Source organism: Abrus precatorius, unplaced genomic scaffold (genome assembly GCF_003935025.1).
Source record: "Abrus precatorius isolate BTA unplaced genomic scaffold, Abrus_2018 Scaffold3, whole genome shotgun sequence".
NCBI classification, from domain to species: Eukaryota; Viridiplantae; Streptophyta; class Magnoliopsida; order Fabales; family Fabaceae; genus Abrus; species Abrus precatorius.
Window position 1 is genome coordinate 10,467,021 of NW_020874373.1, and position 20,173 is coordinate 10,487,193.

Consider the following 20,173-nt stretch of genomic DNA (forward strand, 5'->3'; position numbering starts at 1 on the left):
TTTTTATAATTATGTAAGTTAAATTTTATATAATTTAAATGTTTATGAACACATTCTCAAATATTTAATTATATTTTAATAATGTATTATATACTTTAAAGTGAAATAAATTGACAAATTATTTATTAATTTTATTTTAAAATATAATTATATAAAATTAATAAGAACTTAAAAAAACACGTAATTAGTAAATTGTGTATTTAATAAAATTTATTGAGTAATATAAGTACTCACATTTTTACCCAAAACATTAATATATTTTAATTAATATACTATTTTTTATTATAATAACATATATATTTAACTATTTATTTAAACAAGTTATTTTTTGTTTACTTATATGTGAGCATAAGTTTATTAACTCACTTAAACTTAAAAAAAAAAATAAAAATGGTAGACATGTTTATAATATTTTACTACAAAATATTCCAAATTTAAAATAAAAGCCTCATAAAATGTTGGATTCTGACTTACAAAATTTACATATCTTAAATAAGCAAATTCAAGCATTAATTGGATGGACCAAAAACAAAACACCAATTGTAAAAAAACAAGTCAAACTAAAATTTATAGAACGTAACCTATCCAGCTCAGATAATGAATAATATTGATTTATAACAAAGGCTTGTGACAGTTAATTTTTGGTAAATGTAAACTAATAAAGATATTGATTAAAAAGCTAAAAAAATATTGTAAAAAATATAATTTTTAATGAACACATCTAACATTATTTTTAATGTATTTTAAATATTAACAATAATTAAAAAAAAAGAGAGAGATGTGTATAATTATTTTCTCTTTTTTAATTATCATTATAAAATCACAAATATACCACTTAACCTTTTTGCGATAAGACAGAGGGTCACAGTGGGCATGCTATTGTTTTTAATGCAATTTATTTTTAACAAAAACGATAAAGGAAAATGTTTTTATCGTATTAAACAGTGCCATCAATTTTTTAAAAATATATTTTTTAAGTGTAAAATTGATGTAATAAAATATTTAAATTCTATTATATTAATAAAAATATTTATCTTTCTAATATATAAAATAGCAAAAAATATCTTGAATATTATTAAAATAAATAAAAATGATAGTTTATAAAATTCGTATTAATTTGAATGAATTAAATATTGATTATTTATATTTTGATGGTATTTGTTCCCGCGCAAATAAACAGTAAAAGAAGGAGGTAAACGGTGGTTGTTATGGAAAAGCAAAGTGTTGACTGCAAAGAAAAAGAGATATTAAAAGGAGCCGCCACGGTTGACTAATGTGGGAGTAAAATGGGTCTCTGCTCTGTGCAGCGCTCATAAATGAAAATTAAAGTGTAAGTGCCCAGTGATGATTAATACTCATGACTTGGCACTATGACACCCACAAAGCAACGTTGCGGATAAGTTCTCATTCCACTCATTTTCTCAATAAGTTACACTTTTAACAATTTTATTAATTATTCTTATACACTTAATAATTACAAATCAAAAAGTCCTGTTAAAACCTATAATTTTTACAATTTTTAAAATTTTCTGTCTCTAATTTTTCAATAATTACTTTTGATATAAATATAATGGTTAATTTTTTATCTTGAAGTTTTAATATATATGTACATATAATACAAAAATACATAAACATTTTTAAGTGCTTTAATGTACTTAAAATCAACAAGTAAATCTCTTTTTTTATTTTTTAATATAATAAGTATTTATTTATTTGTTATTATTCCAATAAATAAATAATAAGTTTATAGAAAAAAAAAGTTAGTTCTCATGAAATGAAAAATTATAATTTGAATTTTCATGTTTATGTTTGGTGCTTAGCTGTGCTTTGAGAAATATTGTTTCCTTAAATAGATGTTATTTATTTATTTTCCATTTAAACATATGTTCTTTTTACTTTCTTATTGTATGTCAATGAACATGTATCAGAAAAATTATTTTAAATTGTTTGGTTTTATATTACATACATATAATCACGAGTTAACAGGGTAAAACTGTTATTAAAATATATATTGTATCAAAAAATATGTTTTTCGGTCTTTTTTTTTATATTTCAATGTATTTGATTTCATATATGACGTTTAATATTTTTAAATTCATAACACACTAACATTTAAAAATGTACTTTTAAATCTTTAATCTGAAATTTTATCTACAATGTACAAAACAATGGCATTTAATTTATTTAACATATTAAGGTCCTACAAGATATATGATATACATTATGTGTATTTTTCCTTAACTATTCATAGTAAATAAAAATAAACGTATTATATTAAAATGTATAAAATAAAAGAAGGTTAAATAAAAGATGACAATATTAAATCATTAGCTTATAAATAATATTTATACTTGTTGTATGTGTTTAATTTTGTTATTTCAAAACACTTATAAATAAAATTTTATTTTTTATATATATTTGAATTTGTAAAAGCTCATAAAAAATTATTCTTAACGTTACATTTGTCAATTTGTACGTGATATAGGATTGTGCATTTAAGTTTTTAAGTTTCAAAAGAATAATTTATGTTTAAAATAAGAAAAAATACAACTAATGATTTAGTATGCATTTTTTGTATTAAAATGTTTAATAACCCCTTTTATTATTCAGTAATAGGTTAAATAATTGGATAAATATAAAAGCTCATATATATATATATATATATATATATATATATATAATAAAAAATGCATTCTATTAAATGAATATATTATTCAATTATATAACTGAAGTTAAGTTATATATTATATTATTAAATATTGACTTTTTTAACAATATTTATGTTAAATTCAGTCAAGTTTTATGATTAAAAATATTTTAAAACTTAAATATCAGACATCTATTGTATTATTTTAATATGACAAAGGACATAAAAATTTAGTGACAGAAATCATTTTATCTTTTTTCACAAGTATGTTAATCTATGATTTGTGATATAAAAGGAGTAACTAGTAAAAAATTACCAATTATCATAAGATACACTTTGCATAAAATAACACGTATATTTTTTAGAGCTAAATTGAGAAATTTTTGATATTATAATTTTAAAGATTGAATTTTATTTTTTTCTGATTTAAAATTACTTCTTCAAATGAATGTTAAGAGTCTCATATTCTATATTATATTTTTATTTATTTATTTCTTAAGAGCAGTTTTGATAATAGTTATTCTATTTAATAATTCTTAATTAATATTAAAAATTATTATTTTAATATCTAATTAAAAATTCCTTAAATATATTTTAAAAATATCTTTTAATTCAATTATTAAACTGACAAAATTTAATAATTAAAAAAACTAACTAATAATTTATTGGATAACTTTATTTTATTGTGTAATATATAAAATTTGAATATAAAGAAATGTTAATTGTTTAATATCATATTTATAAGTGTTTGATTTATTTTGTTTCATTATTATTTATCTTAAATATTTAAAAAATAACATAATATTATTTATTTTACTATCTTGATATACACCGTATCTTATTCGATCATATTCACTAAATTCATTAAATAAGTTCTCAAGATTATTCAAATTAAACGATAACTAAAGTTTAATATTGACCCATTAAAAAGAAAAAATTTAAATCAATGCATTTATTATAATTCAAGCTATTTGTAATAGCTAAAATCAAGTTTTTTACAAGAAAAATCCCTTTAAAAAACCAAAATAATGGCAGAGTGTGTGACTACTATTTCTTTCAAATATTTTGAAGAAAAATGAAAGCACATTCAATTGAAAATTTCAAATTAGAAAACAGATACAATTCTAGTGAAATGAAAATAATTGCTATGATATTATCGATTTGCTGTAAAACCGTGTTCACAACATCTTTAATAATAATAAAAAAAACAATTTTAATAATTTTACAGTTCAAGACAAATAAATCAAAACTTAAACAAGTGTATCAATATAAATAAGGACTTTTAACTCAGAAAAAAGTACAAGCTTTTTAAGAAAATAACTCTTAAAACTTATCTGTAATTCACATTTAAGCTTAAGTTTTTATAAACTTTTTATTGTATTTCTCTTTGTAAGTATTTGTTTTTTTATACATTTATTCTTATATTTTTTCCCTCTTTTAGACTAAGTAACATGGTTGCTTAGGCATTGATAACACGAGAAATTATTAATCCATAAAAACAAAGGCTTCAAAGGTTTTGAAGTCAACTTAAAATTTTATCTAGATAGTTCTATACGGTCAATAAGATTTTTTTTAATATATTCACGTGTTTAATGGTAAAAATATGGCCCGATTGTTTATAGTCTAAGAATTATTTTTTTCCTAAAAATTTTAAAATAAAAAACTAGTTTGACAGAGTAATATCTGACAATAGTTTTTAACAGTAATATTTAATTTTTAATTTTTAAAATGAAAAAATTGAAAACAAGTAAAACTTGTTTTGCTTTCCAGTTTTGTAAGTTTGCATAGTTTAAGACTCCAAGGTTGGGTCGATGGTGAGGGCTTGCGGGGGGGAAGGGGAAGTTTCATTTTGAAATGGGTAAACTTCAAAGAGAAATTTCGAGGAAAAAAAATAATTTTTTATAAATTAAAAAATGATATTTTACTATTTGAGATTTTTTTAACAAAATAAACATATTAAATTCAATAAAAAAACTGCTAGCTAAGATAAAAAAGCCAAAATACCACTTAAAGTACGATTTTAAAAAATACTGAAATTATTAATTTTGAATTATTTTATTGTTGAATATTTTTTTAAAAAAATAGCATTCGGCTAACTAGAAAAATGTTACTAAACAGACTACGATAATGGATAATTCACATTTTTCAAAACGACGTTATATTTTGACCCATGCATAGTGGTATTATCTGTAACATGCATTTTCTGAAAAGATTACAGTCACAAAAGCAAGATTATCCAATTTACGAATGATTAACATCGCACTAGGAAATCAAAAGTGTTGTCATCTGTCACAAAATATATTCTTTGCAGGAAGAATTATTTAATAATTCCACGTGTTTGAAAGTCATTGTTGAATCAGCTCCAATTATTTTTATATGAAATTGTAATTGGAAAAATGAACTCCGAAAGCCCACCATTTTTTGTTTTGATTTGCTCTCTCTCTCTCACTCATTTTCAAAGGTGGAGACCGCAGATAAGATAAGAGGTCGCACAAGTGCTGTATGTGCAAAACTGCAAATGCATTCATGCACTTGCATGTATTACAAATTAAGGTAAGGAGAATATGGCCCCAACCCAAAAAAGCTTTGTTGATGCATGAAATATAATATTTATGAAATGGAGCAAGTGATGGAGAAATTAGGAACTAAGAACCATTTAAAAAGCAGATATCCCTATCTGTCTGAACAAAGAAAGTGACCTTTCTCACTTTGATTTGTGGTGGGGACAAGTTGGTGAAGTAGACTCTTATCTTACACCTCATTCTTGTTGGATTATGACATGGAAATTTGGCCGGCTACCATGGCTCCCTATCATGGGGACCAAATGGGTCCTCCCTCTTTGCTTACGGGACACTTGTCCTTCATTCATTCACTCCTTCCTTCACAATTTACTGCCACCCTCAACTTCCATCCTTCATTCTCAACTTCCTGTAATTTATTTTTAAGACTGTAGCACCATAATTTTACTTCTCTCGTATAGAATAATTGTAAATGATAAAGTAAATTTAAGACTATAGGTTAAAATAGAATAGATTCTTATAGTCATGTTCACTGGTTTTAACTTCTTCTAAATTAATTTTGCTAGTCAGTGACTTTTTTTTTAATTTTTTTATATTTCTATCCTTATATTTTTATGTATTTTTGTTTTTATTTGACATCTTCTTAATGTCGCTTAAATACAAAATGACATGCAACAACTTTTAAGAAATTATATCAACAAGAAAGGTTTAAAATAAACAAGAGTAATTTTTCTATACCTTGCACGCGCAAGACAAAAAGCAAACATTAAATTTATGTTACATTTGGTTTGAAAATGTTGACATGGAGTTGCAGCAACATAAATGAAATGAAACCATCCGAACTACTTCTGCTTGAGGTTGCAATCAGTGCATATATATGAGGCTTTGACTTCACTAAAGCAGCCTTCACTAGCTGTGATGCATATATCTACTGATAATCTTATATTCGACGTAAGCTGTTTTGAGATAAAATGCCCACAAATTCATGGGAATGCATCCATTAAAGAATAATAAAAAGAGAGTCATCTATTCAACGGTCTAGTCTTATAAAAAGATGGAAATTATAAGCCCCTCGTAGCCACATATTACTGTTATGGAAAAGCTGTTAGGCGAAAAGTGCGGATGCTACGTTTATATAGGTCAACATATTTTGTGTTTAAGTAATTAATTAACTTTTACTAGAAAAATGGGAAGTTTATGCCTGAAATTTATATCACTTAATCACAGGGACTTTTTTTTTTTGGGAGATCATGCCCTATTACAAAATTAAAAACAAAAACTTTAGACACTTAACAAAAGATTTATATTTGCTTCACCCTAAATAAATAAACTTACCATGTGAAACCTTGTGTTGTTCTACTTTATTAACCCTTTAAGTTCGTAGACTCTAATATTATGCTGTGAAATAAATTGAGGGCGTTTACTGGTTCTGGTGAGTTATGAATAGGAGCTTCCTCGTATTGATGTTCAAGATGACAAAATGGGATGGAAAATCATTCAACAATAGTGTGAGAATGTTGAGAATTTACTTAAGTGGCTGACTAAGAAAACTGAATATAAGAATAGACAAAGTTCTTTGTGGGTGTGGGCATGTGGCTCCTCCTGCACAGATGGGTGGAGGTGCACTTTAAGAGAACCTAAAATGGTTAACCTGGCAATCTTAGGGAGTTTTGATGATATTTTTATCATTAATATATTTTTAGAAATAAAAAATATTGTGATATTTTTAATTTATCCATAAAAGTAGATTAAGATCCTATTTTGACGAGGTTGTATAAAAGTTTTTATAGAAAAAAATATAAAAAATGATTAAATATTTTTCATTAGTTAAAAAAACCTATTTTTTAAATTTTAAAGAAACTAAATAAATAAATTTTCAGAACTTAAATATAAGTTATTTTTAACACATGAGACATGTTTTATTTATTTTTTATTCTTATTTTACTGCCATTTAAACTTCTTTAAAAGTTTATTTAAACATATCTAATTACAAAAAATTCACAAACAAAAGTTGTTTGATTTGCATATTTACTTAAAACAGAGATTTTTTTTATATGTTAAAATTGAAAATAGAGGAACAAGTAAGTTATAAATTTTTTTAAAATTTTTATATCTGGAATATTTTAGGATTAATATCTTTAAGTAAAAGTATCTCAACATATAACTAGATTTTACACTTGATGCACTGAACAGCAAGTTATATTGTAATATATACATAATTAATACTTGAACAAAGTGAAAGAAATTTAAAAATACTGTGATAGCATAGTTTCTTGATAGCAGCGAGCACAAACAAAATTGTTAAAAGAAGCCAGTGGGTATAAACCGTGTAGTGCTTTTCAGAAATGCTATAAGGTGAACATTTCATTGAAAAAGTTAATTGCCACCTTAGGCTTCTGTAATAATTTTATAAATATTTAGTTAAAATAAAACTCAATTCCCTTATACTCCTTATTTAAGGAGAATAAATTTGGGCCTTGGGAATATGTTTTTCTTTTTTAATATAAATATTTAATTTATATTCTAGTTGAATAGAAATTCTACAAACAATAAGATTTTTCTTGAGTATTTAATGCAATTATATTTATTGTGAATGTAAATTATATGTTAAAGATATAATGTATACAAAATAAATTTTTTATTTTTTTAATTTAGATCACAGGTGTTGTTTATTGAAGGTAACTGTGTTTGGTATAATAATTTTTTTAATTAAACAAGGAAACCATTAAGTAAATTACAAAGTAAAAAAACAAAAATGATCTAAATAGGGGGTAGGGGTGTTTGAACCTGCCCTTCCTCTTAATTTGTATGAAAAACAATTCATAGTGAAGAGTGACCCATCAGACATCAGTGATCATGCAAATACATAAGAAAGATTATTTCCTTTAAAATGAGGAAACATGGGAATCGATCATAAAAACAGAGGGGAATAGGAAAAGAATGAACAATAGGAAACGACATGTCACGTTGTTCCATAAAGAACCTTAGCCGATGAGATATAAAGACATGAAATTTCGGTACAGTACAAAACAAAACAAGTCGCTTTAAAATGGATCTCCTCAGAGGCCAATAAGAATCGACCTTGAAGAAGACTCTTCCAAAACAAAAGAATAAGAAATAAATTTGGAGCTATATTTTTGGGTTTTTCTTTTCTTTCATTAATCTTTTCTATTTGATAAAGCATTTGAGCTAAATGCTACGAACCACTGGATTCAATTATAGCCACATATAATCTTTTACTTTAATCCATAAATTATTTTTAATGTAGAAACAAATTGAATATGTATAATACTGACATCTTTTCTACGGTCCTTAAAAAGGAAAAAATCAATTATTTTGTTTTTGGTTGATAAAAAATCAACGATATTTTTTATTTTGGTAAAAAGTCAATTATTTAAATAGATATTGCTGATATTCAAAACTTTGGGCCATATAAATGGTCTGAAAGGCCTCGAAGCCCGTCTTAGTAAAGGTGACCATATCAGTCCAAACTAAGATGTTGGACCTACTTTTTTCTCCAACGTAAAGATATCAACAAGTTGCTAAAAATATAAACTTTAAGGTTTTTATTTGTTTTTTTTAATATATAAATAAAAAATATGATTTTTTATGTTTAAATGTTTTATTTTATATAAACAAATAATAATATATTTTTGTGAACCTTAATGTTTTAAACATAAAATAGTAAGATTTTGAGTAAAAAATGTATCTATACATATTAATTAAAAATAATTTTTAAAATAATATAAAAATTCTAAAAATTACATAAATATTAAAATAATTTTATATTATAAAATAATTTATTATTTTTATTATAAAAATATGTTTTATATTGATTACTTCTTATTCTTTTTTATACTCATCCAAAAAAATAAAGTAAATATGTGGTCGTGAGTTCGATTCCCACAGATGGCGATTTGTTTATAATTGCTCCTTTTTAGTTAGGAAAAAAAAAGCTTTCTATTTTATTTTTATTCATTTAAATAATATATATTTTTATTATATTTTTATAGTCATTTTTCATTTCATTTAAACATGATATCAGTTATCTGGGGTAAAATTTATAAAAAAAATATATAAATTTTATTTTTTTACTCTTGATTTAGTATTTTTTAATTCATAATTTTTAAAAACTTTTAATTAATAATTAAAAATATAATAAAAATGTATTGGAGAATAATTTTGAAAATGGAGGCAGCAGACAGTGGACAAATATAACGGCGACATGTGAGAAACATTGGTGAAGTTGGTTGATCACCAGAACTTTCTTCCTATGCTTTGTACTCCCACCACTTCCTCTTAGCTATGTCATCTCTCTTAATTAAATGGGAAACCCTAAATTCCTTAATCTTTATTCAATATTTTCAACTTGGATTAACCTTTTAAGGTTCCTTACCATGAACAAAAAAACATTTAAGGTACCCTTGTCATGGGATAAATCAATAAAAAGGTTTGATTTTTTTATTTTAAGTAAAATCTGATATTTTAGTTAATTGTTTTTCAATAGAAGATAATTTAATCAATTTATAATTTTATTTTGAAAATATTCGTACTTAATAATATCATATATTGTTGAGATAAAATTTAATTTTAATTAAAAATAATACCAAAATATATCTATATATGAAAATCTTCCTGAAAAAGAAAAGCACAACATAAAATTGAGATCTTCTTAAAGGTTGGGCATTGGATTCTTCTTGGGTAAAAGGTGATGCCTGATGTGGGAATTACTCAAGTGGTTGATACAAATAATAGAATGATCATTGCTCCAACTTCAAATTAAAAATGATACCCTACTCATTCAAGCCTCTGTTAAAGGAGGGTGCACCGGTTAGCCACCACATCAACACAGATATGTATTCAAATTATTAAATGCGATTAAAACATATATTTAGATTGATCTTATTTATAAACTCTATATTAAAGTGCATATCACAATATAAAAAATAATAATTTAAACTCTAAAGAAGAAAAAGAAATAGAGACACTATATAACAAATATACGAGGACTACTTATTGTAAAACTCAATAATTAATTGATTAATTAATTATACATCAACAGGAATCAGCTATAAATAAACTCTTGGAGCATCTTATAAATTATCAAAACTCATATAAAAGATCGTTTTCAAGGCGTGCAAATTGCCAATGACACGTCTCACCAATGTTGTTCTGAAATGTCGATTCTATTTATTTAAAGTGACATTTTATCATAAATGTAATAAATAATAAGTTTTTAAAATTCACCCTCTTATTTTTATTAATAATTGAAATATCCCACCTTAAGCTTTTAGTAATTTGACTAATATGCACCTCAATTAATAAGTATTTCAACTAAAATGTTTATCGATGATTGTTAACTTCTTAAATTAAACTCGTTTATATAACAAGCATCAAATTTAACTCAGCTCATGAGCTTTATTTAATTCATTCTAACTCAACTCAAATTTGTTTACTCGACAACTATTTTAGTTAACACCTTATCATTTAATTTAACTCAACAATTTTTAAAGTGTTTAACACTTTGCCTCTGCTTCCCTTTGAACAACTTAACTGTTGAATGATTATATGATGCAGTCCTTTTAGTTTATTGTGCGAAATATTATCCTTAATTATAAGTAAAGTGAGCCGATATAGAACTACTTCTATTTTAGGATAGCCAAATAAATGAAACAAAATACTGCAGAATAACAACAGCATAGTATAAGACTATTATGGAATGGACTTCAAAATTTTCAAGTCCTAAAGTATTCAATAAAAATAGTTGAACATAAATCATTATTTATAAATATAGGTTAAGTAAAAACTTTTGACAGTTGAAAGAGATGTTATAGAGCTATTATTTAATCTTTCCATTCTTACAATATTTTATTCTCCTACTCTAAAAAGTAAAAGAAAAATATATGTTCATCGATATCCCCTATCTAAAGTCAATATATTTTCACCAATCCTAGCCAAGCACCTCATCACAAATAAAAAATCTTTCTTATTAGTTTTAGGTTTCAATCAAGTTATATATAAGAAAACTTAGATAATAAAACAAGAACTGGAATCACGGGTGTAAGTTGTTGAACAGGTGAAAGGGGTAATTATGGTGAATTCCTTGGTGCCTCCCACGTTACATTCTAGAAATGGATGGCTTCTTGGCAAGATTTGAAATGATATTCTGCCACTTGAGATAGCACATCAAACTTTATTTATTCCCATGCGAAGACATGAACGAGTTTATTAGTGGGTCCTTTGTAAATGAGGATTCGAGGAATGGAAAGGGCCACTAATTTATTATTACATTGCATGCACTTTGCATCCAACCAGCGCTTTTCACACATAATTTTTAATTTTTGTATTCTTTTGATAAAAAGTAGTGAAGAGATCAAAAGAGAATCTCCCTTCTTTTCGTTGCTTTTGCATCTCTGAAAGACTCATTGCTTCCTTTTCACATAAAATTATCTTTTCCTTTTCTTAATCATTTAAAGGGTCACTTTTCTAACCCTTGTCTGAGTGCAACTAGGGTTCTACCCAGTTCCATAGGGTTAGTTTGTTTCATATGGTTCTGGAAAGGAAACAATAAACCTTAGTTTCACGTTCTACCGCTTTCTTTTATCTTTTGCATGTAAGATTCTTTCAAGTGATAAATAAGTCTTTATATCGGACAAAATTCAAAACATTCAAGAACTTTTCACCCTGGTTAGTACCCCATAGTTAACTAGCGACTAATTTCCATTGAACAACAAATATTGAAACTGGATACAGGGAACATTGCTTTTTCGTGCTTACAGAGTATAAACTATATTTATATATTTAATATTAAATCTTTTGAGTTTTTGTTTTATTTTATCACATGATATTCATTAATGAATAAATAAAAAAGCAAGAAAAGTTGACAGATTCTAAAATGAAAACTTGTTATTATATGATGTATAAATTGATATTGACGCATTTTACTGATAGATTGTGTTTATGTTAATGGTATCATAGTCTAGGAATATGTTTGGGACAAGATATTTTAATTAGTTTATAGCTTGTTTAAGTAATTTATTAGCTTATTTGATAAAATAAAAATGTGTGATAAATAAATTTATTAGGATATATAAAATTTATATGCTATTTAGAGTAGTATTTAGACTTATAGCTATAGTTTATCATACTTTTTTTCTCTCTATTAAATAGGACTTAAAAAGCCCAAAAAACAAAAAAAATTTAAAAATTACCTCTAGGAATCGAAACCCCTATAGTGTCCAATCTCAAAAAGAGAATCAAAGAGGAGCGAGCCTTCTCAAAACAAAGAAAGGGAACCCCATACTCATTACCTAATTTAGCTAACCAATCAGTATATTGATTGGCTTCCCTTAGAACATTGCCAAACCTAATAAATGAAATTTTCCTCAACAAAATCCTAATTCTACTAACAATATCAAAAAGAGGGTGTGATAAACTTTTTGGTAAGTGCACCAAATCGTTGAAGTAACAAAAATAGATTATCGTCTTCTGGGATTAATGTTAAATACCAACCTACAAGAATGACACTATTTGGGTTACCAAAACAGTGTATAAACAACACGAAAATTAAACAAGTGTATAATTGTAAAAATAAAATTAAAGTGCAGAATTAAAACTTGGAGCAATAAACAAAATAACTGCAGAAAGTAACTTTAGAATAATTACAGAATTTAAATGTCTTAATTACTGGAAGTGGATCTAAACACAATTAAAGGAAAGATAAAAGATGCTGCCTTTTCAGAATTTTTTTGCTTTTATATGCATCAGTCAGCATCGTGTCCCCACAATCAGGAATTCGTGTCCCCAGAAATCAGTCCTGCAGCACTTATCTTTTGCTTTTTAAGTCGAATTGCAGAATTTCTTTCTAATCCCTTCAAAATAAAATTTTCAGCCATTAGAATATGAGTGATTTATGAATTTTCCAGCAAATACAACATTTCATTGAATTTCTTAATTAATTGCATTAACTTGTAATTTAAATTCAATGAAATATACCTTAAAACCTTTAATTTTCTAGATGAGTTAGTGACTCATCACAACCCCAAACTTAAATGTTTGCTTGTCCTCAAGCAAATTCTTTTCTTTTTCACATGAACAAAAATTTTGAATTCTAGCAAACTGCCCCCATTTTCTCTCTTGCAACAGCAAAATAAATTTTTAAAAATCACAAGCATGCATCAATTTTCTTATTCTTAACACCAAGAATTGAATTAAACTCCCTCTCAGGATATCTGTTTTCACTCCATTCTCTCAATATATCAGCTTGTGTTTAGCTCTCTTTAATGCATTTGCTGCTATTCTTTGCTCTAGATTTGGCAAATTTCTAACTCACATCTATTCATACAATTAGTTATAATCAAGAGGACTTCATAAGGGTTAAAACATGGTCAGGGTTCAAGTGAGAAAATATTTTGGCTGCTAACTATTCCCTATATCAAAGAAAGTATAAGAAATAACTTAGAAAATCTAAGAATGTGGATACTTATGTGTACTTCCTCCTTAAGTAATTCAATTTTTCTCTCTTTCAATAATGTAGACCCAAGTTTCTCTTTTTGAATTTTTTTTTTTTTTTTTGGAAATTGAGTTTGTTTCTTTTCAATAATAGTAGCTGATTACTTTTCAGGTATATACACCACCCCAAACTTGCAAATAATGCTTGTCCTCAAGCAACCAATAATACAACCCTAAACTTAAAATTTTTAAGTTATCTAAAATAAAGCTCATACTTTCTAAGATATAAGGAGGGAAAATTGGTTTTTCTATATGACTGAGGGTGAAATTATGCAAGAAAGAAAGTAATTAGGCTCAAAGGGTTCAACAAGGGATAGAGAAGGGTAGGCAATATAGTTAAATGAATGTTCAACAAAAAATGGCCTCAATCACCTTATAACATGAAAGCAATTTAAGATAAAGCAGAAATTTGACAAATCTTGCAAAGAAAATAATAATCACAGCAAGCATGCTCACAGAAATGATAAATAGGCTCAATTGCTAACACAGAAAATTTATGAAATTTAATTCAACATGATATTCAGCAATGTACAAATTTTGCTTGTGATGTTTTTAACTGTGTGAACTGTGCAAGAGTGAAAGAGGCATCTACTGAATTCAGTGGGGTTTACAAATACAACAACAAGTTAATTACATGGAAAAATTCTGATTGTAAAATAAGTACATGAGTGACAGTAAATAAAAAGAAAAATGCAAAAGGGTACTCCCCTGAGTGGTGTAGCAATCTGAGGCTTGAAACTTGTCTCTGCTCCTTTGTTAAAGCTCCTGGACATATCTAAAAATAGAGAAAAATAGAGCATAAAATATATAAAAGACTAGAAATTAACAATTTGTCCATGGGCAGCAAGGTGCCTCAAAAGAAGAAACAAAAGTTCAGACTTTTAAACATGAAAAATAAAGATAACAATGAAATAAAGTGAACAATCAAAAGGAACATGAAACAAAAATAACAGCAAGGTCAAATTTCTTCATCCTCTGCAACATCTTCATCTTCCACTAGGTTTTCATCATTCAGCAATTGCAATAGTTCAGCACAAGAGTGGCCCTTTGGTTCCTTATCGTTAACTTGTAGATCTTGGGCAATGTGATCCACTTTTGCCTCCAGCCGCATCATACCTTGCATAAGAAGCTGGGGTTGTTTAGTTGTGGATTTCTGCAGCTGGTCTTGTGATTTTTGAAGCTAGAAATACTGCTGAGAACCAAGTTTAATTGTTGCTTGCTTGTCATGGTGGATGAAGAAGAGGCTGTAGCAGTAGGGTTAATGGATGGTCTTTCTGGTCTTTTGTGGGAGCTCTCAACAAAAGGGGAAAGGGTGGCTGTAGTGATCCACTTTGGCTTTTGGACGGGAACATCATTAGGATCAATGGTGACCCCAGCATCTTCACATAATAAGGTGATCAATGAGGAGTAGGCCAATGACTTTTGGCTATCATCGTCCATAATCTGCCTCATTTCTTGATGGATAATCTTGCCCACATTAATTTTCTTACCCATGATAATGCAGTAGAAGAGCTGTGCACGCCGTAACAGCAGGGTCGTGTCATGAAGGATAGGCGTGAGAGACCTTATAATGAATTAAAACCACGCTCTTGGGATGGGCAATAAATCATCCACTAGTAAACTCCGTGGTTCGCACTTCCCAGGGGTCTCCATTCAGATCCTGGCTTACAAAGAGTATGGATGATTGTTTCATAATTTGGGGCTTGTTCTAAAAGTTCACCATAATCATCTCTTGTCGGTCCAGCAGTGGCACAGAAAATCTGTAGCACCTTGTTAATAACTCTAGGGTAAATGAAACTTTTTTGCCCCTTATCATGGTGTGGTAGTGGGAAAGCTTGCTGCTAGCTTGAGGGTCAGCCTTGCCACTGGCATAGAATTCCCTCACTAGGTTTTGAAACCCTTTGCCAATCAAGCCACAGAAAAATTCTCATTTCCTTACTTGAATATTGAGCTGGATAGCCTCAGCTTCCCCTTCATTGAATTTGAAACCCTTATCTTCAATTATTTTCCGAAGTTTAATGCTGGTATTATGAAAATGCTCATGGAAGGGAATGCGAAATGGGCATGTGTTTATTGATTCACTCTCTTCACTTTCGGATGCAGAAAGTTCAATTCTGGACCTCTTAGGTCTGCTGGCAATAGTCTTTCTCCTCATCCGTAATTTACCACAATTTATCAGAAAATTAGCAGTAATGCAGACTTTTAAATCAAGCATTGAACAAATTGTTATGCAGATTCCAAGTTCAAAAATTAAAGAAAGAGTCATCAATAAAAAAAATGAAGAGGTCTATAAAATGAAAAATTAAATGTAACAGTGGACCATATTCACAAGACAGATCATGCATTATTCAAAAATATTGTAAATTTGTGCAGATTGTATACTGGAAAAATTGAATCAATGAGCACACAATATTCAGCCAGAAAAATTGATGCAATACGTAAGAAAGCATTCAGCACAAAATTAAAAAATATAGCACTGAAAAATATCCCAATATGAAGTTATCATATCAATGACAGATATGCTTATATTCCTAAGTTCAGTGAGTGTTAATTCAATGAATGCAGCAAGCATGAATCAAATTTAAAGACAAAAAGAGTATGTTCAGATTTAATCAATAAAATTTGTGCAGTAAAAGGAATGAAGATTGCATATATTTACTGTGTACAAACTAGAATTTTGAACATTCAAGACTAAAAAATAAAAAAAATAAAAAAATTTGATAGCACTGCATAAGCTAATATAAAATTCACAAGGCAAGGTAAAGCATAGTATATATTTTATTTATTTATTTATTTATTTATTAATAATAACTTTGTTTATGCACTAAATGACAAAATAGAACTTGAGTGGCGCTTCTTGGTACTTCTCCTGGGATTTTTAAACTTGAAAAAATTCTTTAAGTCCATATGCCAAGAAGAAGAGCCTAATCCCAGTGTCGCGTCCCCACAAATAGCTTACTGTATGGCCACATGATACGAAATAGACAACTGCCCCAATTAAAATTCATGTGATCTTCTCCCTTCATTCCAAATAGCACTCTGCTGCTTATGAACCCTGAAAGTGAATATTAATGAACTCCAAATTATAAACAAACCTTACTAAAAATTTAACAACTAAAATTAAATAAGTACATTTAAATTTGCAAGAAAATAATTCTATTCTAAATTATTCTATTGCTACTTGTATCCCAATTTATGGAGGATCTGATAAATGAACAATTTCCCTCTCCCTCTGGATTTCTCTTCCAAGATAAATTTTAAGCCTCTGTCCATTAACTTTGAACTTTCTATTAGATGAAAGATCCTGAATTGTAATTGCTCCAAAGGGAGAGACCTCTTTGATTACAAATGGGCCAGACCATTTTGACTTTAATTTGCCTGGAAACAACCTCAGTCTAGAATTGATAGTAAAACTTATTGTCCAGGTTGAAAAACAATGTGTTTGATTGCCTTGTCATGATAGGTCTTGGCTCTCTGCTTGTAGATTGCAGCATTTTCATAAGCTAAATTCCTGCATTCTTCTAACTCAGTGAGCTGCAATTTCCTTTGTTCTTGTGACACCTTCTCATTTAGATTTAAATACTTGATTGCCCAATGTGCTTTATGCTCTTATTCCAATGGAAGATGACAAGCTTTTCCATATACTAGTTGATATGGAGACATTCCAGTGGAACTCTTGTAAGTTGTACAATAAGCCCACAAAGCATCATTTAACTTTATTGACTAATCTCTTCTAGTGTTGCCCATTGTTTTCTCCAATATTCTTTTGATTTCTCTATTCGTCACCTCAACTTGCCCACTTGTTTTTGGGTGATAAGGTGTTGCCACCTTATGCTTGACATTGTACTTGGTGAGAAGAGATTGAAGTTGTTGGTTGCAAAAATGACTGTCACCATCACTGATTAAAATCCTTGGCACCCCAAACCTCACAAAAATATTTCTCTTTAAGAACTTGATCACAGTCTGAGCATTGTTTAAGGGTGTTGCTTCAACCCACTTTGACACGTAATCAATTGCTACCAAAATATATTTATTCTGAAATGACGATGGGAATGGTCCCATGAAGTCCATGCCCCAGTAGTAAAAAACTTCCACTTCTAAAATGCTGTTTAGAGGCAATTCATTCTTCTTAGTAATATTTTCCATCCTCTTGCATTTATTGCAACTTCTTGTATAGGCAAAGGAATCCTTGAAAATTGTTGGTCAGAAAAATCCACTTTGCAATACCTTTGTAGCTGTCCTATCCCCATTATAATGCCCTCTATAAGGAGAATCATGACAATGCCATAAAATACTCTGAACTTTATATTGTGGCACACATCTTCTGAGTATTCCATCTGTTCCAATTCTGAACAAGAAGGGGTCATCCCATATGTACTGATTTGAGCCCTTGAAAAATTTCTTTTTCTGCTGCCATGTCAGATTTTCTAAGATAATATTGGAGACTTTAAAATTGGCCATGTCAGCAAACCATGGTCTTTCAATTACGGCTAACAATTGTTCATGAGGAAAATTCTCTTGGATCTCCTCTGCTACACATGGTGATTGAGTTCCTTCCAACCTTGACAAATGGTTTGCAATGACATTATCCTTCCCTTTTTATTACAAATTTTCAGATCAAATTCCTGCAGCAATAATACCCAACGAATTAGTTTTGGTTTAGATTCTTTCTTGGAAAATAAACAAACAAAGATCAAATGAATGCCCAAAAACTGAAAAATCATCCATGAAAATTTCTATAGACTTATCTATTATATTAGAAAATATGGCAAGCATGCACCGCTGGAATGTTGCAGGAGCATTGCAAAGTCCAAAAGACATTCTGCGATACGCAAATACTCCAAATGGACAAGTGAAAGAAGTCTTCTCTTGATCTTCTGGGTTAACCACAATATGGTTGTACCCAGAATAGTCATCCAAAAAGCAATAGAACTCTTGTCCAGCTAGCCGCTCCAACATTTGGTCCATGTATGGAAGTGGAAAATGGTCTTTACGCGTGGCTTGGTTCAATCTCTAATAGTTGATGCACATCCTTAACCCTGTCACAGTACGGGTAGGAATGAGATTGTTGTTCTCATTTCTTATTACAGTGAGTCCTCCTTTCTTGGGTACCACTTGTACCGGACTGACCCATTCACTGTCGAAAATGGGATAAATCATCCTTGCTGCTAAGAGCTTCAACACTTCCTTTTTGACAACCTCCTTCATTGTTGGATTTAGCCTCCTATGTGGCTTCACCACATGTGTGAATTTATCTTCCAACTTAATCTTGTGCATGCAGAATGTGGGACTAATTCCCTTCAAATCTTCAATGAACCATCCTATTGCTGCCTTATGCTCCCTCAAAACTCTTATTAATTTTTCTTCATTCAACTGAGAGAGTGTGCTGCTAATTATCACTGGACAAGTTTTCTTTTCCCTCAAAAATACATATTTAAGGTGAGAGAACAGGGGCTTTAATTCTAGCTGTTGTGGTTCTATTTTATTGCCTTCTTCAAAATTTTCAGCGTTTGAATTTTTTTGCAGGACAGGTTGAGTGTCTAGCTGCTGTACAATTTCTTTCAACTCTTCATCAACTTCTTCATCATTGTTCATGACAGCATTGACTAAAGCCTTCTTCAGTGGGTCAGTACAATTTTCAGCACCAAAGCTTTTTGCTGAAATCAAGGAATCTACCATCTCCATCCTAAAACAAGTTTCCTTCTCATCATCTGGATGCTACATAGCTTCAAAAACTTTAAAAGTCACCTTTTCATCATGCACCCTCAACATCAATTGGCCTTGCTGCACATCAATCAAAGCCCTTCCAGTGGCTCTTCCCAAGATCATAGGGACCTCAGAATCCTCATCCATATCTAAGATAACAAAGTTTGCTGAAAAAATCAGTTTGTCCACCTTCACTAACACATCCTCCATTACACCATATGGGTATTTGATAGACCGGTCAGCTAGTTGGAGAGCCATTTTTGTACTTTTAACTTCTCCCACTCCCAATTTCTTTAAAATAGAGAGTGACATCAAATTGATGTTGGCCCCCCAAGTCGTATAAAGCCTTTCCAATGGTCACATTCCTTATAATGCAGAGGATTGTGAAGCTCCCTGGATCTTTCAACTTATGAGGTAATTTTTGCTGCAATATTGCACTGCATTCTTCGGTTAAAGCTATTGTAGCATTCTCCTTCAATTTCCTCTTCTTTGAAAACAAGTCCTTTATGAACTTGACATACAAAGGCATTTGTTCCAACGCTTCTGCAAATAGTATATTTATGTGCAGCTTTCTAAAAATGTCCAGGAATTTAGAAAATTGCTCTTCCTTCCCTTTGTTCTTGGGAATGTGTGAATATGGTAGCTTAACATAAGGAGGAGGAATTTGAGGCTTGCATGAGTCTTCCAAAATCTGTTTCTTATATCTGTTCCAATATGCCTTATCCACCACTAATTTCTGTTTTGATAGAATTTTCTCCTATTCTTCCTCTTTTGCAATCTCTATTTCTGG